We start from the raw sequence: 20,037 nt of genomic DNA, 5'->3' as shown, positions 1-20,037 counted from the left end.
AAACATTTCAAAATGTAAAGTAGAAATAATTAATTTACATAAAAATATTTCATAGAGAAATGTGCCGATTTACATAATGTTTTATACTACTCTTCAAAAGATTTTACATTTTTAATGAAAATATTAGGTCTTAATTAAAACAAGGAAATTTTCACGTTCAAAATTTATTTAAATTAGATATATAAAGTGACAAAAAAGAACCCATGAAGCAAGTTCTGTCACATTTATTGCCCGGTGCAACGCACGGGCATTTGTACTAGTCTTTCCCTAATAATAAAGCACGGATTGACTCCGTGGGTTCACCGTCACAATACGCTTTCTTTTCATGTCATAATACGCTTTTACGAATCACAATATAAATGAGGTGGTACTAATCTTCCAAGCATGCAATTAATCCAGATTTTCGTTGTCCGTCGTCCGAGACGGACCACATTATTTTCCACTGGCCCAGCTTGGCCCATCTAAGCTGGCAAATGATGCAAAAATAGCGGAGGTACTTGGAGTCGAACTCAGGTTCTCCCGCTTAGCGTAAAAAGCTTCGACCAGTTGACGTAGCCCATGTTTGTGTGTTCTATGTAAGAGGGTTCGTCGAATTATGAATAATCCCACCTCATCCGTCTACAGGGTTCGTTCAATTATGAATAGTCCCACCTCGGCCCTCTACATCCAACCATACCAGTTTATATACGTGCAAAATTTGCACATATCCAAAAATTGGCTGCTGGATGATTACCACCCAAGTGGTGAGATAACGGATGTGGGATGTAGGCAGAGATTGCCATGAAGTCCACAAGAGACACGAATCGATGCTATACATAAAAACCAGGCCAATTAAGATTAAGACGACGACATGCTGCACGTCGGCGGGAAACAAAAGGCCCTCATGATGATGGGGCTGGTCCTCTGATGACCTGATATCCCAAATATTAATAGAGTCTTCAGATATCCTCAATGAATTGCTATGCTGGAATAACAAAGAACTAGAAATTTATTTATTTACTTTGCACATGTTGCAAGGTTCTTGGCACATGTTTCTATAAATAGGGTGGAGGCAATTTATACATAGTTCATCTTTCATGTTGAGTAAGGATTTTTGACTGTCGACATGGAGCCAAAATTATGCAGAAGTTGAAAATGTGCATATGGATATAGTTCTCTCGATTGATTTGCTTGCGGCTGCAATTATTATTCTACATGTTAGATTGCTTGCTGCTATTACTTCATATTTATAGATATTGCCCTTTTTCTCTTTTAGTTTTAAATTGTAAGAATGAACAAATAATGTAAAGAATGAACTAACAATCAAAACTTAGTTGTTTAGACAGATCAATTTACTTGAAATCATAACCCATATCCTGACCAAATGAACTATCCTTTTTTTCATTATCAGGGACTATCGTTCAACGACATGGTTCCTTGGTCAGGCAGATTAGTAGAAATAATAAACATTGTTTTTCACGTTGCAACGTACGGGCATTTGTCTAATCTATATCTATATCTATATATATACCTACTATTAAAGGGAGGTGATATTTTTGGTTTCGTCCCGCTTAGTTGGTCCTACATTACGTGTTTTCTTTGGTTTTCGTCCATGACGTGTCATTCGTATATGGTCTCCTGCCTGGTTCCTACGAGGTGGGATTATTTGACACTGTAGCGGCCGTTGCACCCTACCTACTCCAAGATTTGAGAAAAAGTCCAGCCCAACCAAAAGCCCAGTGTAGAAAAAGGTTTGCGTTGCTGATCAGTACATAGCTAGCCTCAAGATCGCTGGTCCAGGAGTAGAGGATCGTCGAAGGAGGATGTGCGGTAACGCATCGCTTTATAGGGGGGGTTGTTTGTGGTATCGATTGACAACTAGCCCGGAACCGTTTACGGAGGTAGCCGATTACAACGTGCACGTGCCAAACGCCTGTATGTTCTGCGGGGATACTTTTTTATCCCGTTGCAACGCACGGGCATATTTGCTATGAAATATAAAGAAACCTCAAATGATTTTTTTGAAAATGTTTATAGTTTTTAATTTGGTGTGTAATATTTAAAGTCATGACAAAAAAATATTACCTATTAATTTGAGGTGTGTGGTATTTTTTTTCTCCCGTTGCAACGCACGGGCTCTTTTGCTAGTCTATCCCTAATAATAAAGCACGGATTGGCTCCGTGGGTTCACCGTCACAATACGCTTTCTTCTCATGTCATAATACGTTTTTATAATTTGTATAGACAAAATCGTAATATAAACGAGATGGTACTAATTTGGAGTCCGCATGTAAACAAAAGCTTCCTCTGTTTATTCCCTGCCGTATATGATGTGTATTAGGCCTGCCCTACGCTCTTTTGGGCCTCATCCACGGTCAGTCTAGCACTCTTCCGATCCCAAAAAGACCAACACGTCAAGCTGCACAATACATAGGGTCAAGTGGGCTTCTAATCAGCCTTTTCATGTTGGTTTACTCATTAAAAATATAGCGCCGGATGACCAGCACTCCTTGCCTGCGTGCGTTTGCCTGCCGCTACGTACATGCATGCCTGGCTCGCGTGTGTGTGGTGCGCTGTGTGTGGAAAACATTTCGTTCAGGAACTTTGCAAATATATTTATATAGTTTACGGTATTCAATCCGTGGTCCTTTTAAAAGTGAGAAAAAAACACGAAAACACACACTCGAACAGGCGCTCCTCTCTCCCTCGCCTCCGATCCCAGCCGCCAGGAGGCGCCCCGCGCGATGCTCGATCCGGTCCCACACCAGCCATCCGGGCGCGACGTCGATGGATCTGGCGACGGGAGCAGCGTCTTGCTCCGCTGGCGACGGCGCCCTGCTGATCCAGAGAAGAAAGAGACAGGGCGTGAGGGAGAGAGGAAAGAGAGGAGGAAAGGAGAAGGAGAAGGGGGCACAAGGTGAGGGAGGCAGTCGGTGGGGGTGGCTTGGACCGGCTCAGCAAGGAGATCTTCTCCATCCTCGAGTCCAACTTCGTCCGCAGGCGCTGGAGCCGACAGGGGCGTGCTCAGCCGGGCGTGTGCGCGTGCTCTCCATCGACGGGGGACGCTCGCCGCGGCCGTGCTGGTCAGGCTCGAGCACCGCTGCAGGAGCTGTTCGGGAACCCCGAGGCCCGCGTCGCGGACTACTTTGACATGGCGGCAGAGTCCGGCGCCAGCGGGTTCTTGGCGGCCGCGCTGTTCGCTCGATGAAAGAATAAAAATAATATGAAGACCAAATACAACGACGTATTTGCCTTATGGCAAAGAAGCCGGCAGCAGTTGGTGGCGCGATGGAGGCTGGGTGGCTGTATGAGCACACACCAGGTATGCAGATGCAGAACAAAGCAGAGCTCTCACAATTTTTTATCCGAGGTGTATTCTTTTTTTGGTACGATCTTGATTTCTGGATGGCACTACTTCGCAGGCAGCAGGCTCTAGCCGCGGCAGCAGGAAAACGGACGACAACATCCTGTCATACATGCAGGATTCTGCATTTGGATAAAAGGAGTCCGGTAGATGTCAACAAAGGAGTGAAATAAGCATCTGTACTTTCCTTATTTTTGTGCAAATGAAAGGCTTGCGGAGACTATATTTCCGTGGCCTAATGGAACGGAATCTGATAAATCCATCTTGGTTACCAATCTGTCCGATGTAATTAATGAAGGACATGGCATTAGCAGGAGCTAGCCTACGCACAATGTGCACGGTGAGCAAATCCCTCTGTTTCTCAGCGACCAAATATTTCTTCTTTTGCTACTGAGTGAATCATCAGTTTTGTTTTGTTATGGCTACAAGCACTCCTGGCATCAGAAGATGGCTATATTGGCGAAAAGACTAGTGGTATGTGTTTCACTTTTGGACATCTATGTGAGCAGCTTCCTCCTGCTTTCATTTATCAGCTCACAACACATGGTTGGTGTTTGTGTGATTACTCAAGTTACAGCGATGTATTACATTAGGATCAAATAGCTAAAGTTTAAATACTCATAGGTGGACATTGCTGTCAATTTTTAAGCTTTCACTGCAAACGTGATAAAATTCATATTGTACCCACTATGATTCCCCAGACTCATATTCATATTTCTAATTTCATGGATAAAAGTAGGCATGACATAATATGTCTTGTTCATTGTAACATTTTTAGGTAGGCATTTATTCTTTTAGATAGTTGTTGTATTTTAGGAGGGTGTGGGATATTTCCCCCCATTTAACTAGCTTACAGAATAATTTTTTATTTATGTCTCAATTTAACCAAAAATTTTCTACCATAAAGGCATGGCATAATTTCGTTGTAACAATTCTTCAGGTAGATATTTACCGGTTTAGATGTGTTCTGTTCTTTTAGAAGAGCGTGAGGATAATTTATTTTGTTGTGACAAACAGGAGGAGTTTGCGGAACCAGCGTGCTAGAATGTGATGGTCAAACTCATCGCCTGTGATTCATGCTCGTCGTGAAAGGTGGACAATGTGACCACGAGTGGCAACGAGTGCGATAACCCGGGTGGGTTGCTTGGACCATGCGAGGATTTGTTTTCCCCGTTGCAACGCACGGGCATATGTGCTAGTAATAATAATAATCTCTCCCTAATAATAAAGCACGGATTGGGTCTCCGGGTTCACCGTTACAATACGCTTTCTTCACATGTCATAATACGCTTTTACGATTTGTATAGATAAAATTGTAATATAAACGAGGTGGTACTAATTGAATTGAATCGGTACGAAAGAAAATAAAAACGCAGCCACGCTCTGCCTCGCGGCGCTCCGCCCCGCCCAACCCACCGTTCCCTCCAGCTAGGCCCCGCGCGCCGCCGGCCGACTCCTGCCTTCCAATCCCATCTCCTCCCCACCCGGGGCTTTCTTCGCCGTTCACAGCTCCCCTCCATCGATTGGCCGCGACCTCGCTGGAGGCAGAGGATGGGAGGGTGCGGAGCTGGCATCCGCCTCACGAAGATCGAGCGGACCGATCTGCGCGCCGGCGACCTCGCGGGAGGCAGAGGATGGGATGGCGTGCTGCACTCGAGACGAGCGGGCTCGATTAAGGGGACCGGAGGTTGGCGCCGGCGGGCTCGTGGACGGGGATGGAGAGGGCAGGTGCCAATCCGGCGTGACAAGAAAGTTGTTGCGGCGCCGGCCGACCAGCTCCGTCTCCGCGATTCCATGGACGGCGGTGGCGTCGTCGCGGGGCCGGCCTGCCGGGAGGGCGAGTGGCTGCGCGCGTAGGCCGTGGCGATGATGCCGCGGGTGGAGGCGCTCGCCGCCGACCGCGCGCGGCTGGAGGCCGTCAACGCGCTGCAGCACGAGTCCTGGCCCCTGGGAGGCCCGCGACGTTCGCCTCCAGTGGCGCCTCCTCAAGGTGACCCCTCCGCTCCATCCACTCCCTCCTCTTTATCCTAGGATTTCGATCGGCTCCTCACTGATGCTACTGACTAGCGTGTGCTCGCGGAGATGTCAGGCGGATGAGAACTGGAGGATGTGGGAGGCGACGTGCATGGCCCTATGGCGCTCCGACGATGACCGGATGTTCCCCGGTAAGAGGAGCATTTCCTCAGCTGCTACTCTGCTTGCTACTAGCAGCGCATATCACCTAATCTTTACATAATCAGGTTGCTACGGACTGCTACCCTTGTCTGCTGCACTGAATATAGAACACCTAATTCCCTAAAGAGTGAAAATGAGGATCTAAAGATTTTATACAAGTGTGAGCTGGAAAACGAGGAACTTAAGGTACGTTACCGAAACATGAGTTGCGTCCCAGCTTGTGCATCCTGTCAGTTTTCTTAAATCATATTCTGTGTGCCCATGCCTGCTTCTTATACTGTTAGATAAGAGCCAACGACCGGGAGGAGGAGGAGGACGCACGGCAGCGTCAGAATCAGCGCGTCGGATCCGGCCGAGGCTTATGTCGACACGGATGCGGAGGCTCTAGCTGCAGCCGCCGCGCTCTATGCCCCGCCCCTGCTCGCCGAGCCCTGCCTCTCTGGATCTCCAGCAATGTACGCTGCCATTGACCTGCACTTTTCAGAAATCTTATGTTCAAAGTGTAGTGATCAGGTGTTAATTTGTTATTAAGTGTCAGTTTAGTGCAGCTGCTCCCGTGATTTGCTTCCTAGCTGGACCATTGATCTAGAAAAGATGACACACTAGAACGTACATGGAAACTTTCAGATAAGTTTGTATACATACATGGAATCCTCTCCGTGCAAGAACTGACGATACACAGCTTGTTGGAAAATCATTGAGGGGATGAACTGCAGTCTTCCCTTACCACCCAGTAGTTCCCAATTTATATTTGGAATTTTATTTTTATTTGATAAGTATAACACCTAATTTACAATGAAGTGCATCCATCAAGCAAATTGTTTGACCATTAATACAGAGCACCTCCATGTCCATGTCGTCAACATGTTGCTCGCCGACCGTGTTGTTCTTGAGATCCGCCTTGAAGACGGGGGATCGGGCCTCCAGCACAAATCGTTCTTTAGCATGTCATCGCGATATGCTTCTATAGGAAGAGAGATCCTCCCCCATATTTATGCTTTTAACCCGCATGGATAGTTCTATAGAAAAAAAAATGTTATTCTGTAGTCTTCGTAACTTAAGCAATGTATAAATGAATATCCACTATTCATATGTGACAAGAAGTGCATGAACTTGGCTAATGTTTAGGGGCATAAACATGATCATGTCAAAACTGCATAGAGGCACCATGTTATTATGTTCTTACAGATAAAACGTTCAGGTTACTAATTTCTCTTTGCTGAGTGATTTTACTGTTCCTCATTAGTACGTGTTAGAGCTATGAATGTTGAACTCGCTAGATTCCTTTTTGCTATGTCCGCAGGGAGGTCGCTTCTGGCATGTTCCGCAAGTTCAAAACGAAGAAGATCTCTGTTTGCACAGCCCTTCAGGGGAACAATTGGATTTCTGCACTCCGTCAGGTCAACACCACCGAGTTAGTTCATGAATCCATCAAATTATGGTTGTTGATCAGAGAGGTGCAAATACCACAGGCCAAGATGTCGTCTCCTGGTGTTGGACAACAGATGGAATGTATATGACGCGCTCAACCTACAAGGCAATGTTCTGGGGCTCTTACTCGAGCACTTGCTCTCGAACTTTCTGGAAGGCTTTGGCTGAAAACAAAGTAAAAAATTTCTGTTGACACCTGTCGCTTGGGAGGATTCTGACCGCGGACAAGCTGATCCAGAGAGGATGGCAAGGAAGCGAGATTTGTTCGATGTGCAGTTCACAGGAGGAGTCAGTGGAGCATCTTCTTCTGAACTGTTATTTTGCTCGCCAAGTTTGGAGGAGGATCGCGGCTTGGTCTTGTTTCGATTCGAGACATTATGACGTGAAGATGGCCTCCGGGAGGGCACGGTGTACTCCTGGTGGCTGGAGCGAGCCTGCCAAATCCTTACGACCAACCAGCGAAAGTTTGATGGGACTGTTGCTTACACAAAAGAAACTTTTCAAAGAAAGCTCTTCAAAAATGTTCTTCTTCAAAGAAATGCACTGATTTTCATAAAAATAGTAACTATTCTTAAAAAAGTGTCAGTTTTTATGAAAATGCTAACTTTTAAATAAGGAATTTTCCGCATTTTTCAGAAAAGCAAAAAGAAAATGACAGACAATCTATTCCAAGAAAAGATTACTCTTCCATAAAAATAGATGGATAACGCTAAGGCGGCTTCTTCACGTCCGAACTTCATGCTACATAAAGAACTAATCAGTTTAACCTTATTATTGATGTATATTAAAATTATTAAAATTAGATACAAAAAATGGTGCCCGGTGCAACGCACGGGCATTTGTACTAGTAATAATAATCTCTCCCTAATAATAAAGCACGGATTGGGTCTCCGGGTTCACCGTCACAATACGCTTTTCTTCGTGTGAATTTACTCTTTCAGTTTTATTACATCCAAGATGAGACTATTTTACTTGCGTATGCGAGGTGGTACTATTTTTATGTTTTCTGTGTGTTTTTACGTAGTTAATTGCGTTCTGTGTGTTATAGAGATGTTGGGCCGTCGATGCCTTTCTATATTAGGCTGGGCCTTCCTTCGTTCTGCAAAAAAGATACCCTGATGCGTTACCCAGCAGATCCGGTCTCCATCCCTAAAAAAAAACAGATCCGGTCTCCTGCTTCTTCAATCGATCTGCTTCTTCCTTTGTAGAGCACAGCAGCTCGATGCCCTTCCACGGCAGACCAGGTCTTCTTTCTCTTCTTCTTTGATCCAACACAATCTCCTTCCTCTTCTTTTATTCAATCTTTCCAATTTTTGATCCAATCTTTCCTGCGCTTGAAACCTTCTCTGACACAAACACTTCCTGCGTCCATGGGGAGCCCGGCAGGAACTCTGGCAGGGTCTCCTTTGGCTGTTCCAAAGGCCGATGAACGCGCATATAAATACACATCTACTCCCTCGACCGAAGCTCCAGCTCAATTTTGTCATTATTTCGTGCTCAACAATGGTGTCTTGTCGTTCTACCAAAGTCGACGGAATCTCGCCGCTCTGTCAACCTCGCCGGAATTTATCCGTACTGCCGACTTCGTTAGAATTACAATGCGGAATCTCACAAGCTACAGCGATCTGGCAGGTGCTCGGTTTGCAAGAAAAACAACGACATTCTGCAGCAGTTCACCGACTAAGTCGGCAGCCTGCAGCCAGCAGGAAGCACGAGAAGCAGAGAAGCAGCAGCAGGCCAGCAGCGGAGCAGTCAACAGCAGCAGGCAGCCGGCGCACGTCATGGCGGCCCGGAGGCGGAGTGCGGCGATGGTTGCCCAGGCCGGCGGCCGGCGGACCACAGTTGGCATCAGTGAGCAGCCGCTGGTCGAGTCAAAGGCCTAGGAAGGCCTCACACATGGACCCTGTCAATTAAGGGAAGGGGAGAAGTTCCTGCAAATTTGGGGAAAGGAGAAACGATTGAGCATTTTTTTGTGAAATAGTAGAAACGAACGAGCATAGGAGGTCTGTCGCCTGTTGGCGCATTGGGCTCGGATGGCCATTTAGGCTTAGTATTAAAAAAAATTACACAGTCACTAACGCGGCGATATGTACTGCTAATCCAATAATTCAGTGTGATACTTGATGACGGAAGAGCAAAAGCTTCGTTTTGCAGTCTTCCAAGTCAAGATTTCCGTGGAAGTCCGTGTTGATTCGTCAGTTGTTCGGCAGCATAGGTGTAGATTAGATGGATTCCAATTCTACATATAGGATCGATGGTTCCAATTCTACATTGCGTGCACGCATTGACTGCTCCAGGCTTGATCGCTCAAGTATGGATTTCCAGAAAAAAAAATAGGATTCTGTGCAGAAGACGTCGGCACAACCCGTTGAGAATCAGGTACCCTATTTTGTATCTCGCGTTCGTGCACATATGCTTCACCTTGCATCGTCAGGGCAGTGCTGCCATCGCTTTAACTACCGTCGGTATCGTCCCGTGAGGCGGTCCAGTGGGCACACTATGCATGCCAGGATTCAGGTTTCAATTGACTGTAGGTAAGAAACTGGATGGATCAGCATGCATACATATACAAGCAAATGGGGGTCGGCAAAAAACATAAGGTGCATATTGATTTACCTGATTAACAACATTGCTAATCCTCTACTCGAGTTTTATTGTTGGCAAGATGTTGGATGGATATATATGTGTACATGACCAAATAGGATTCAGCAGAAATACAGAAGGTGCACCGTATTAAATAATTAGTGTAGGTTTTTTTATGTTTGCTCAGAACATAAGACATAGTATTTTTGTTAATCCTTAGCTGATTGAATTTCATACAATATCAATCACATAAAATTACATGTCAGTTACCTAACCTTGCAGTATTGACAGTGCATATTCCTTAAACTAGCTGCATTATTATATAGTTCAAAATTAAATATGAAACGAGGTTGAGACAAGGATGGTTCATGGTTAGATGTTGATCAAAATTAAGGCTTAGAAAGATGAGATATATAGATGTAGGAAAATGATTGATGGCCTATTCTCTTTCTGTATAAGGCGGTACCAAGTAATTGATTGAATTCATATTGGAAGTCAAATTCTGTGACATAATTGTCTTAATCAATTTGGAGCATTGAGTGTGCAAAAATCGATGTAATACAATTTCAATTCGGCGGATATAGTGTAGTTTTATATAGAGTTACAGGAGTTTGTTTACCTCCGTGTTTTTGATCCAAGATTAAGATGTGGGTATTATATGCATTGTCGACATAGCTTGGAAATTTTAACAAAATTTATACGGAATTCATATAGCTACTGTGACCAAGTTTGCCACCAAAATAAAGTCTATCTTTATTACCCCGTTGCAACGCACGGGCATATGTGCTAGTCTCTCCCTAATAATAAAGCATGGATTGGGTCTCCCGGTTCAGCGTTGCGGCGTTTTTACACAAAGGTCCCTGTGGTTTTTAGAAATCAACCCGCAATCCCCAATGGCCCGAGCGTTAGTGAATTTTTTTTATTTCGGACGCACCCGACCGCCGCGCCTTTGTCTCGAGCGAAGCGGCGCAGTCTCCTCTATCCTCTCCTCACAAGCGGATCCGGCGCTGCTGCTACAGCCCGCGCCGCCGCCGCCTCCGCTCGCCGCTGCGGATCCACCGCCGCCCCCGCTACAGCCTGCCGTCACCCCTCCACCCTTCCGCTCACCGCTGCCTCCGTCTTCGCGACGGTCCTCCCAAGCTAACGAGGCTGACAACCCGAGCGGCGGCTGCGATGGCTTGAGCGTTTGCGAGACCGGATGGTAGCCGCGGCTGTGCGCGGCCGCATCAGTAGTTGCGTTAGAGGATGGAGCGGCAGTTGCATGGGCGTCCTTCATTGATCCCCTCCGCGGAACTTTCTTGTCACTTCTCGCTCAGCCCCCACGGTGCCGCTCGCCGTGCCCGACTAGACCGCCCCGTGCTCCACCAAGCCCACCACGACGCTGGCTACCATGGCACCTAGGACGGCAGTCCCTCCTGCCGACGGCTGCGCGGCGGCCGTGTGGAGCAAAGCTAGACAGCGCTGGCCAGGGGCGACGGTGGCGGGGTTGTGTGTACAGAGGCGTTGGAACGGGGTGGCGAGGTGAAGAGGATAAGTTCGAGCAGCCTCAGCGCATGCGTGTGTGGTACTGCTGCTTCGCCACAGTCCAGGCTATGAGATTTGGGCAGAGAGCCAGAGAGATAAGAACACAGAGTTGCTTGGCTTGAAGATACAGAACCAAATTGTCTTCGCCCACGTCCAGCCGCATTCGTCGGATCTGGGTTTTCTATGTACCTGTGTGGCTGTGTTCGGTGCAAGGTCGTGTTTGATTCCTTCAGCCTCATGCTATCTTATACTTCTTAATCTTTGAGTCAGAAGGATAAAAATGGATTTAGTATTATGAGTGTATTGGACATGCTTGAAGTTGCATTAGATTCTTGCAAATAAGGAGATATTCTAGATTTTATTGTCAGCGCTTTAATAGGAGAGATAAAATCTTACATGTTATATGTATAATTCAGCAGTTAATGAGATTGAACACTGAAATAAGGGGTCCTTTCAACTGTAGAAAAAGATTTTTGCGAGGACATTGGAGATATGATGAACTACTTGGAAGAGTGAAGGTATTTATCTATGCTGCGTCTTTTTGCAATTGATTGCTTGCGTCTTTGAGCATAAATCTTGGTACTGAAGTGGCATGGTTTGACTTTGAAAGAGTTTTTTATTGAGCAGTACAAGTACTAAGGAGAAATAAGTATGTTAAATGTTGTTACTAGCCTTGGAGTGTGTTATTGCAGTGCTACATTCTTTTTTCTACTAATTCCAATAGAGGCAGAGATAATTATTTTTCTTTGATTTCATGTATGATGTTTTTCCATATCTCTCCCTAATAATAAAGCACGGATTGGGTCTCCGGGTTCACCGTCGCGGTGTTTTTACACAAAGGTCCCTGTTGTTTCGGGTATTCAACCCGCAGTCCTCGTGATAAGTCAATCGAACCGGTGCACACGAGAGAAAAGAAAAAAAAGACACCCTCACGAGTCACGAACCTGCCTCCCGATCCCATCTGCACCTCCATCTCGCCGCCGCCTCCTGCCACGCCTTGCCCCTCCCCGCGCCGTCGCCTCCTGCCACGCCTTGCCCCTCCCCGCGCCGTGGCGTCCTGCCACGCCCAGCCCGGCGCCGCCGTGCGCCGCCGCCTCCTACCTCGTCGGCGCGCCTACTCTTACCCCAAGTGTCCCACACCCGCGGCTTCCCACCGCCGGCAACAATCAACGATGCGGCCGTTGATGGCTCCCCCTGCCTGCCACTGCCGGGATTCCTCCCCGTTGCTTCCACCTCAACAATGGTTCCCCCAACCCCGCCGGCTTCGCCAGCAGCCACTCCTTCATCCACACAAATCATAGGAGACAACTGCAGGGGCGATCCTACGAGCAAGGCCTCGACGGCGCTGGCGGTGGAAGTACGCGGGTGTGGGGGCGCTTGGAAGGTCGCGGTTGAGGCATGAGGACAGCAGCAGCGGCAATCAAAATCTTCATGAAGTTTTTCCGCTTACCCTTCTCCGGTCTGATTTCTCTCCAATCTTTGAATCCCCTCAGTTTGAACTAATGCCATGTATTTTCAGAACAATTAGTGAATCAATTGTCAATTGAAAGATGGTTGATGCACCGAAAAAGATTGTATTGATTCAATCTGGAAAAGTCAAGATCACAGTAGCAATTAAATATACATTTGTTGGGCCAAAAGTAGCAGTTACATATGCATTTGGTCAATCTTTTGGCCTCTCTCTTTATGCATTATGATTGCCATCTTGAGAAAAAAATGGAAAAACATGTAAAGCTGTATGAGTTTTTTATGTTTGCAATTTTTAGTTTTGCGGGGACTTAATGGATCCACTCGGCTTGCCCTTGAATCCAACTGTTTTTAGTTTTCAGTGTCCAGGAAAATTTCTTGAGATGACGGAAACGAATTTCCCTCTCAAGAAAAGGTGGAATACGAATTGGATGGAAAGCTAGAGCTGGAGCAGGTTGGCCCTAGACACTCGCAAAATCCTTTTCAACTTTACATGTTTTATTATCATTGTTATCAATTTTTGTTCTGGACCGTGGGTTTCTGAACATCCTTTGGTTAATCAGGTAGAGCATGGTGGAGGGTCTGCTTCTACCTCTCTGGCCTCTCGACCGGATCATATATGTTTTGCGGCTCCGCGGCTCCATTAATGGCAGTAGTGCGCTTGTGCCATCCATGTCTGATTCGTGCAGCCATCATCTGTAGCATTTGTTGGAGCCATCATCCAAAACAGTTTCACTGATTCTCAGGTAAGCAACGTGATTTTTCCATGTGTTGACTCAATCTGGAAAAGTCAAGCTTACAAATGCTTTAAGGGATGGTTGATGGAATTGAATCACAGGAGTATTGGTTGTCCAGACCTTTTTAGGGACCTTCTAAGAGTTAGATTTGACATGAAATCAATTGTTTTGTACATTGTACTGTCATTGCTAGAATTGTTGATCTTGAGCTGCATCCTCCACAATAGTGGCTTCAAATATTGGTCATAACTATTGGCAATTAATGGTGAATCCCAGTCCATCAGGGCTCACATCGTCGCCAACCCCAATTGCGCGTGTGGGGCGAAGGCAAGCGCGGACGGACTGATCGCAACCCGATGCTGCGCACCACCATCTCCAACATCCTCGCCGTCAGGGCCAGCGGCGCTCCGAGCAGAACAAAAAACCAGAGGAGCTTCGTCTCAAGCAATGTGGGCACGCCTCAAACTCAAAGTCTGGCCGCCGTGTGGGAGAGCGGCATCATCCATGTACGTCTCTTCCAAGAAGGGCACGGCCTTGGAGGAGCACAATGATGGAATAGTCGACGCCGGCTCCTGCGGCATGAGCCAGGAAAGGGGCAGGAGACGGGCATGGCAGAGGCGCGCACTAGACATGCAGATCATGGATACGGGTACAACGCTGTATTTCCCTCGGGATGCTATGATCCTTTTCTGGGTGGGATGCAGTGGTCGCACGACCCTTTCATGTACTGCGGCTGCGGTGGGCGGTGGCATGGCTTACGCTTACATTACCTGATGGATCATGCACACCATCGACGCCATCGGCAGCATGACAGTACCACCACCATGGCACAACGGCAGATTGTATGGCTGCGACGACAGCAACTGGAGGCGCACAAATAGTAAGCTTCAGAGCTTCAGGATGAGGTGTGGCGAAGGCAGATTACAGGTGGCGTTAGTTTTGACACGGGGTACAAACTAGCTGGTGCTCAAACACCCAATGCAGAGTTTTGCATGCGTATGAGAGTATGAGGATAAAAGTGTTGTATATGGTCAGTCGAGGATAAAAGTCTATTTATCAACTTGGTTAATCTGGTTGTAGTCAAGAGGAAATCTAGGGGGTGCTTCCTTCACTTCAGTATTTGCCATTGATATTGGCAGTTCTCTATAGTACTCTGTTTGTATTACTTTTACCTTTTTTCCTCCATGTTTGAGTACTTGCATTGCTATTGCTTCTGACTTTATTCTATGATGCATGCTATTGACGACAGCGCCTCAATGTGAACGTTTCAATCATTTGATAAACGTTCTGGAACCTGTGGCCAATACTTCTTATTGGATTTTAGGTTCCGTCACCCATATACCGTCAGGTACTATAACAAGGTTATTGTTAATATCATCATTAATTCTGGCTGCCCATCTAAAAGTTAACCTTTCCTGACCTTACACTTGCACGCAACTCTATCATTATTGCTTACAAGGGGCGGCTTAGTGATTCAATCTCTGACTATAAGGCAGCTTAGTGATTGTCATGTTTGTTTTGCACAAATCAAAAGAAAATTGTTTTGGTACTTGAAACTGTTTGAGTGGTAAAATATTTTTTAGCCTTTTAAGCATAAATTTATTTATTTGTACCCGTTGCAACGCACGGGCCTTTTTTCTAGTTTCTAGTCTCTCCCTAATAATAAAGCACGGATCAGGTATCCGGGTTCACCGTCGTGGCAGTTTTGCTAAACCCCCCTCAAGTTTCTGGTAATTAACCCGCGCTCTAGATTTAAGTTAGTAGTAATAAGTAAAAAAACGATTCGTTCTCACCCGAACGGACGGACGCAACGCCCGTCTCCGCCTGCCCCAATCCCGACTCCAGGCCGTCGTCCCCAACACACCATGAGGACGAAGATGGCGGCGACGCTGGTCCGGGCCTCCGGGGGGATCGGACCTCCTACGCCTGCCCGATCCTCCTACTTCTCCTCGCACTGCTCCTTGCTGTCCCCGCTCGCGGCCATCTCCAACGCCTCCTCCCACGCCTACGCCTTCGCGGGCCGTCAGCCGGTGCCCGCCCCGGATCCCACCTTCTTCGACGATGTCATCGACGCCATCGTCGACAAGTACGGCTGGGACCCCGACGCAGAGGTCCGGGTTTGGCCGCTCGACGCCGAGGGCACGCTCGTCGACGCCGTGCAGTGCTACGAGTTCCCCGCCCGCATGGGGCCCCGCAGTCGCGCTGGCGCGGGCCTCCGACGGGGCCGTCGATTGGAGCCGCCCCGACGCCCCCGCGGTGGAGGAGGTGGTCGGGCCTGACGGGGTCGACTTCGTGACCGGCGATGGCGACCTGGCATTCGGCTCCGGCGTTAGGGTCCGTGACATGGTAGGGCCGTTCGAGCTGGTGGTCTGCGATGGCACTGGCAGGGGCCGCGCAGAGCTCCAGTTGCCGTCGGTGAGTGCTGTTTGACTTTTATCTTTGTTGCTTTAGTTTTTTTGCTTCTGCTTGCTTGCTTGCTATGCTCTTGAAGTTGTGTGGCCTGTAAGATGAAGCAGTTACTACAATTGGTGAATGGTCTAGCTGCTGCTTATCCCTTTTCTGTTTCTGACTTTGAATTGATTGCATTTGTTGTAGTGTCTGCACCACCGCCCGTTGATTAGAATGCATGTTCCGGCAGTCCACGCATCGATCACTGGCAAATTAAAAAGGCATGAACGCACTAAACAGAAATTCTGTGTAGATGATTCTTGTATATGGCAGTGGCACACGCGCTGGTTGATGAAGCCGCTGGGCCAGAAGGCCCTCTCATTGCCATGCTAATGAGTATCACGATGAACATGGCCCCCACCTCAATGCCTCCCTGTCGGCGGTGAGGTCTAGCCGGATCTGTACAACCCGCAATATTAGTAAAGAAAAAGAATAGCTTGATTGTTCTATGACTCTGTCGTGGATAGGTAATTTGCATCAGAGGTCTATAGGATCTCCGCCATTAGTTTTCCATTAGAAAATTGAGTTACTAAATTAAGGAAGATGTCCAAAGAGAGGTAATGGTTGGCATGATATGCATCAGAAGATCCTCATCACTGAAGTAGTACTCCACCAGTCCACCTACAGTTTTGGAACATATAAATACGGCATCAAAGTGCTACCTGGCACCAAATAAAGAGTTCAGGTCAGGGTGTTATACTGCAGCTAAGTAGTATAGTCTGAATTTCTAACTTTGAGGAGGATTTCAGTGTTTCTAAAGAAAGGGACAAGGATCAGGGCTATAAAATTGTTGAAAGACTCAGAGACATGTACCATGAATTGGGTATAGTATGTTTTCTACCCGTCTTTTCCTTATATTGACTAAACCTTAGTAAATAACTATTTCCAGTTTTCTCATGTAACCTGAACTGCTACTTGTTTAAATTTCAGTTCCGCAAGCTGCGGCACACATGGTCTGCCTTCGTGTCGTCCTACCTGCTTCAGGGCCCTCTACTTCTTCCCCCAAGATTGCCATTATGATTAACAAATCTGACGAGAGCAATTTAATTGGTGACACATCATATTTATTCTGCAACTGCATGTGAATTCTCATCTTGCGCCTACCTCTTTTGCTTACCAGGTTGCAAAATTTCATTAACTTATTTGTCGAAGTATCCTGCAAAATCATTTCTCTTATGGGAATTAGCCTATTGTATTGATCTAACAAGGTCCACTTCAACCTACGTAACAATTATGCAGTGAAGATGGAGAGCTTTAGGCAAAAAAAGAAAGAAAAAAACTAGCACATGATCTATGGAGAATAATTTTGACAGCAACTCCAACTGTAAGATTCCTGAAGTTATTTCTATGAAAGTTTGTAAGTTTTCTTGATATCTATGTACACTGACATATATCGCAATTAATGTTGGCAGATGCAATGGAGTACACTTGATGCGATCAATTCTGGTGTGTGTGTGTGTGTGTGATGCAATGACGTATGAATAACGACAGAAAAATATGCCTGAGGAGTATGGGTATGTAGTAACATTTCTCTGTTATTTTCGGAACAACTTGGAATATCTTATTGGTAGTTTATATACAAAGTCATTTTGATAATTATCATGCTGCAAACCTACATAGTTTTCTATATTAATCATGTCATGCTAAAATATAAAAGTTATAGCTTCAATAAATTGATAAAATACAGATTTGGGCTTTACATATTTATTGAATATATATTTACATATGAATACGTCGTTACGGTCGGACTCCAGCGAGCAGCAGTGGTTGTTATACCCCACCAGGTAACTTGCTACTGTTGGTGAAACTCTCTTGTGCAGAAACGCTGATCTTGAAATCTTGATCCTACTTATAGGCCGTATTGCAAGCAATGTACTCATGTTTTACTGAACATGTAGGTAACATGAAATTTTGATCTTCTCCCATCACTGAAAGTTGTGTTTTAAACTTGCAAAAGCATTGCTAAGCCTATTCAATCATTTCTATTTTACCCTAGATTTCACTCCATACCATAATTGAGATACAAATGGGCGTTACTGATGTCGAGGAGAAGAGTTAGAAGCTCTTGGATTGAGAATCTGAGATTTATATAGGTTCAGTAGAACAAAAAGTTTCGGATTCACTACTCCAGATACAACGATGCGGTATATATAGTTAACTTCGTACTTTATATTACCAATTTTTCTTCCTCCAAGAGTTCTTCGGATATAATCTACACCTGAAACAATAAATTGCTAAAAGCAAGGAAAAGTAACAAGTTCTGCAAATTAGTTTCATGAGGAGAGAACTGGCTGAAATGAAGCTAATACCGATGTACTGAATATCCTGCAGTGGTTAGTATACTAAAGAGTAAAACTGCATGTTTTTGTCATATCTGAAACCCTTTTCTGCTCCATACTTTACGTAAACAATGCCTGTGCATTGGCATAAGAATCATAGATTGAAAAATCATCATCCATTGTCATTCGTCACCCTGGCAATGATGCATTTGCTATTCAGAAGACTTCTTGTCCGGTTTAGTGTGTGATTTGTTACTATGATAAGGAAACATTTCCTCAACCCATCTTTCACTACACACACAGGTTGCACAGAGGAGTATAAGGATTTCTTCATCGGGCCAGTCCACGTGGAAGATGTCGCGTTAGCCCATATCACGTTGTTTGAAAACCCGGCTGCATCCGGGAGGCACCTCTGTGTGGAGCCCATATGTCACTTGAGCAATTTCGGGTCCCAAGTCGCGGAGCTCTACCCCGACTACGAAGTCCCGAAGTAAGCAACACACACTGAACACATACTTCACATGTTTGGAGAACAATAATTTCATAACAAACGACGACATGAATGGACTGTTTTCACGGTGCTAATCTCTTTGCGTTTGATCGGTTTGGTCGGCAGATTACCTGAGGACACGCAGCCTGGGCTGGTGAGGGTGGAGGTGGTGCCGAAGAAGCTGATGGCACTGGGCCTGCATTTCACTCCTTTGGAAAAGATCATCAAGGATGCGGTGGAGAGCCTTCGGAGAAGAGGATGCATCGCCTGATGGCTGGATTATTAGCTGTACCATATTCCTTCCCTTCTGTTGTAGGGTCATGATCAACCCTTGCTCCAGAGATATGTTGTGCCCAGCCCAGTGCTAGACCTTATAGTTGCCTGTACGATTGTGCAATAACGGCTGGTTGATCTACTGGTACACCTGTCTGTTCTTGCTAGATACTTGCGGCTCTTAAATTGTTCATTGCCATTCTTCACTTTTTTGTTATCTTTGATGTCCTTTCTCAATCCTTTGGACATCATCAGGTACTTATCCTGTCGCGACGTTGGACACCTTACTATCTTTACAAATGATAGGCGGTACAAAATCAAGAAATGCTTTGAACCTTTGCAACTTCATTTTACAAGATGAAAGTATGCTAATTTTAATTTGTCATAGGGGAACTCTTCCCAACCAAACAGCCAACTATCTGTAAAAACTCCCAAAATATACCCTAAAAAGACTATCTGTAAAAAACTTAACACAACAAATATAGTTTAAAAATGTTCATGCTATTTTTCAACAAAATATGTTTGCACTTTTTTTAAAAAGCTTAAAAATTTCCAAAAAATATTCCATTTTTAAGAAAAAATATTTCCACTTAAAAATGTACAACAAAACATTCTTTTCGAAAAGCATCTGATAGAAAAATGTTCTTTTTAGAGAAATATTCCAATTTCATAAAAGCGTTAACTATTCTTAAAAAAAGTGTTCCATTTGTATGCAAACGTTAAATTTTATTAAAAATAAGAAAAATTCCATGTTTAACCTTATCATAGATGTTTATTAAAATTGAATATAAGAAATGGTGCACAATGGCAAATGAAAGTAGGTTGTGCCCTTTTTTTTGCCCGGTGCAACGCACGGGCATTTGTACTAGTCTTTACCTAATAATAAAGCACGGATTGGGTCTCCGGGTTCACCGTCACAATACGCTTTCTTCTCATATCATAATACGCTTTTACGATTTATATGGACAAAATCGCAATATAAACGAGGTGGTACTAAATTTCTGTCTCGCAATTCAATCATGCGTCTTCCGCGCCTGGGCTTCAGCCCATCTAGCATGCATGTTCTGCGTCTGGGCTGGATGCAGCTGTGGCGGCCCATGCGTGGGGTGTTCAGGCGGTCAACGCCGCATAACCGTGCCTCCCGATCCCACCTCCAGCCCGCCGCCACCTCCCGGCATGCCCCGCCCCACCTCAGCGCGCGCAGCCGGCCGCCGCCGCGCGCCGCCACCGCCGACCCCGCCGGCACGCCTACCCCTATCTCTGGATCGAGGCGGGTCAACGAGCGTG

The 20,037-nt window shown here is 45.8% G+C and overlaps 2 long non-coding RNA genes across 7 annotated transcripts; both read left to right on the top strand.

Annotated features, from left to right (window-relative positions):
• The first annotated feature begins 4,644 nt into the window (after positions 1-4,644).
• Positions 4,645-7,830, top strand: LOC119334704. Its single transcript, XR_005161509.1, has 5 exons — positions 4,645-5,333; positions 5,433-5,508; positions 5,584-5,704; positions 5,803-5,973; positions 6,822-7,830. It is a non-coding gene; the product is annotated as an uncharacterized LOC119334704 (long non-coding RNA).
• Positions 7,831-12,018: 4,188 nt separating this feature from the next.
• Positions 12,019-18,956, top strand: LOC119334592. Of its 6 annotated transcripts, none has more exons than XR_005161456.1 (9): positions 12,019-12,515; positions 12,886-12,977; positions 13,087-13,269; positions 14,510-16,536; positions 16,639-16,828; positions 16,948-17,032; positions 17,121-17,852; positions 18,291-18,477; positions 18,604-18,956. It is a non-coding gene; the product is annotated as an uncharacterized LOC119334592 (long non-coding RNA). The 6 variants fall into 6 exon arrangements; XR_005161453.1 differs by having other exon boundaries at positions 13,537-16,536; XR_005161457.1 differs by having other exon boundaries at positions 13,087-16,531.
• The last annotated feature ends 1,081 nt before the right edge of the window (positions 18,957-20,037 follow it).

The sequence above is a fragment of the Triticum dicoccoides genome, chromosome 7A (genome assembly GCF_002162155.2).
Source record: "Triticum dicoccoides isolate Atlit2015 ecotype Zavitan chromosome 7A, WEW_v2.0, whole genome shotgun sequence".
NCBI lineage: Eukaryota > Viridiplantae > Streptophyta > Magnoliopsida > Poales > Poaceae > Triticum > Triticum dicoccoides.
Note: the sequence above shows the minus strand (reverse complement) of the source record. Positions and strands in the feature narration are given on the sequence as shown.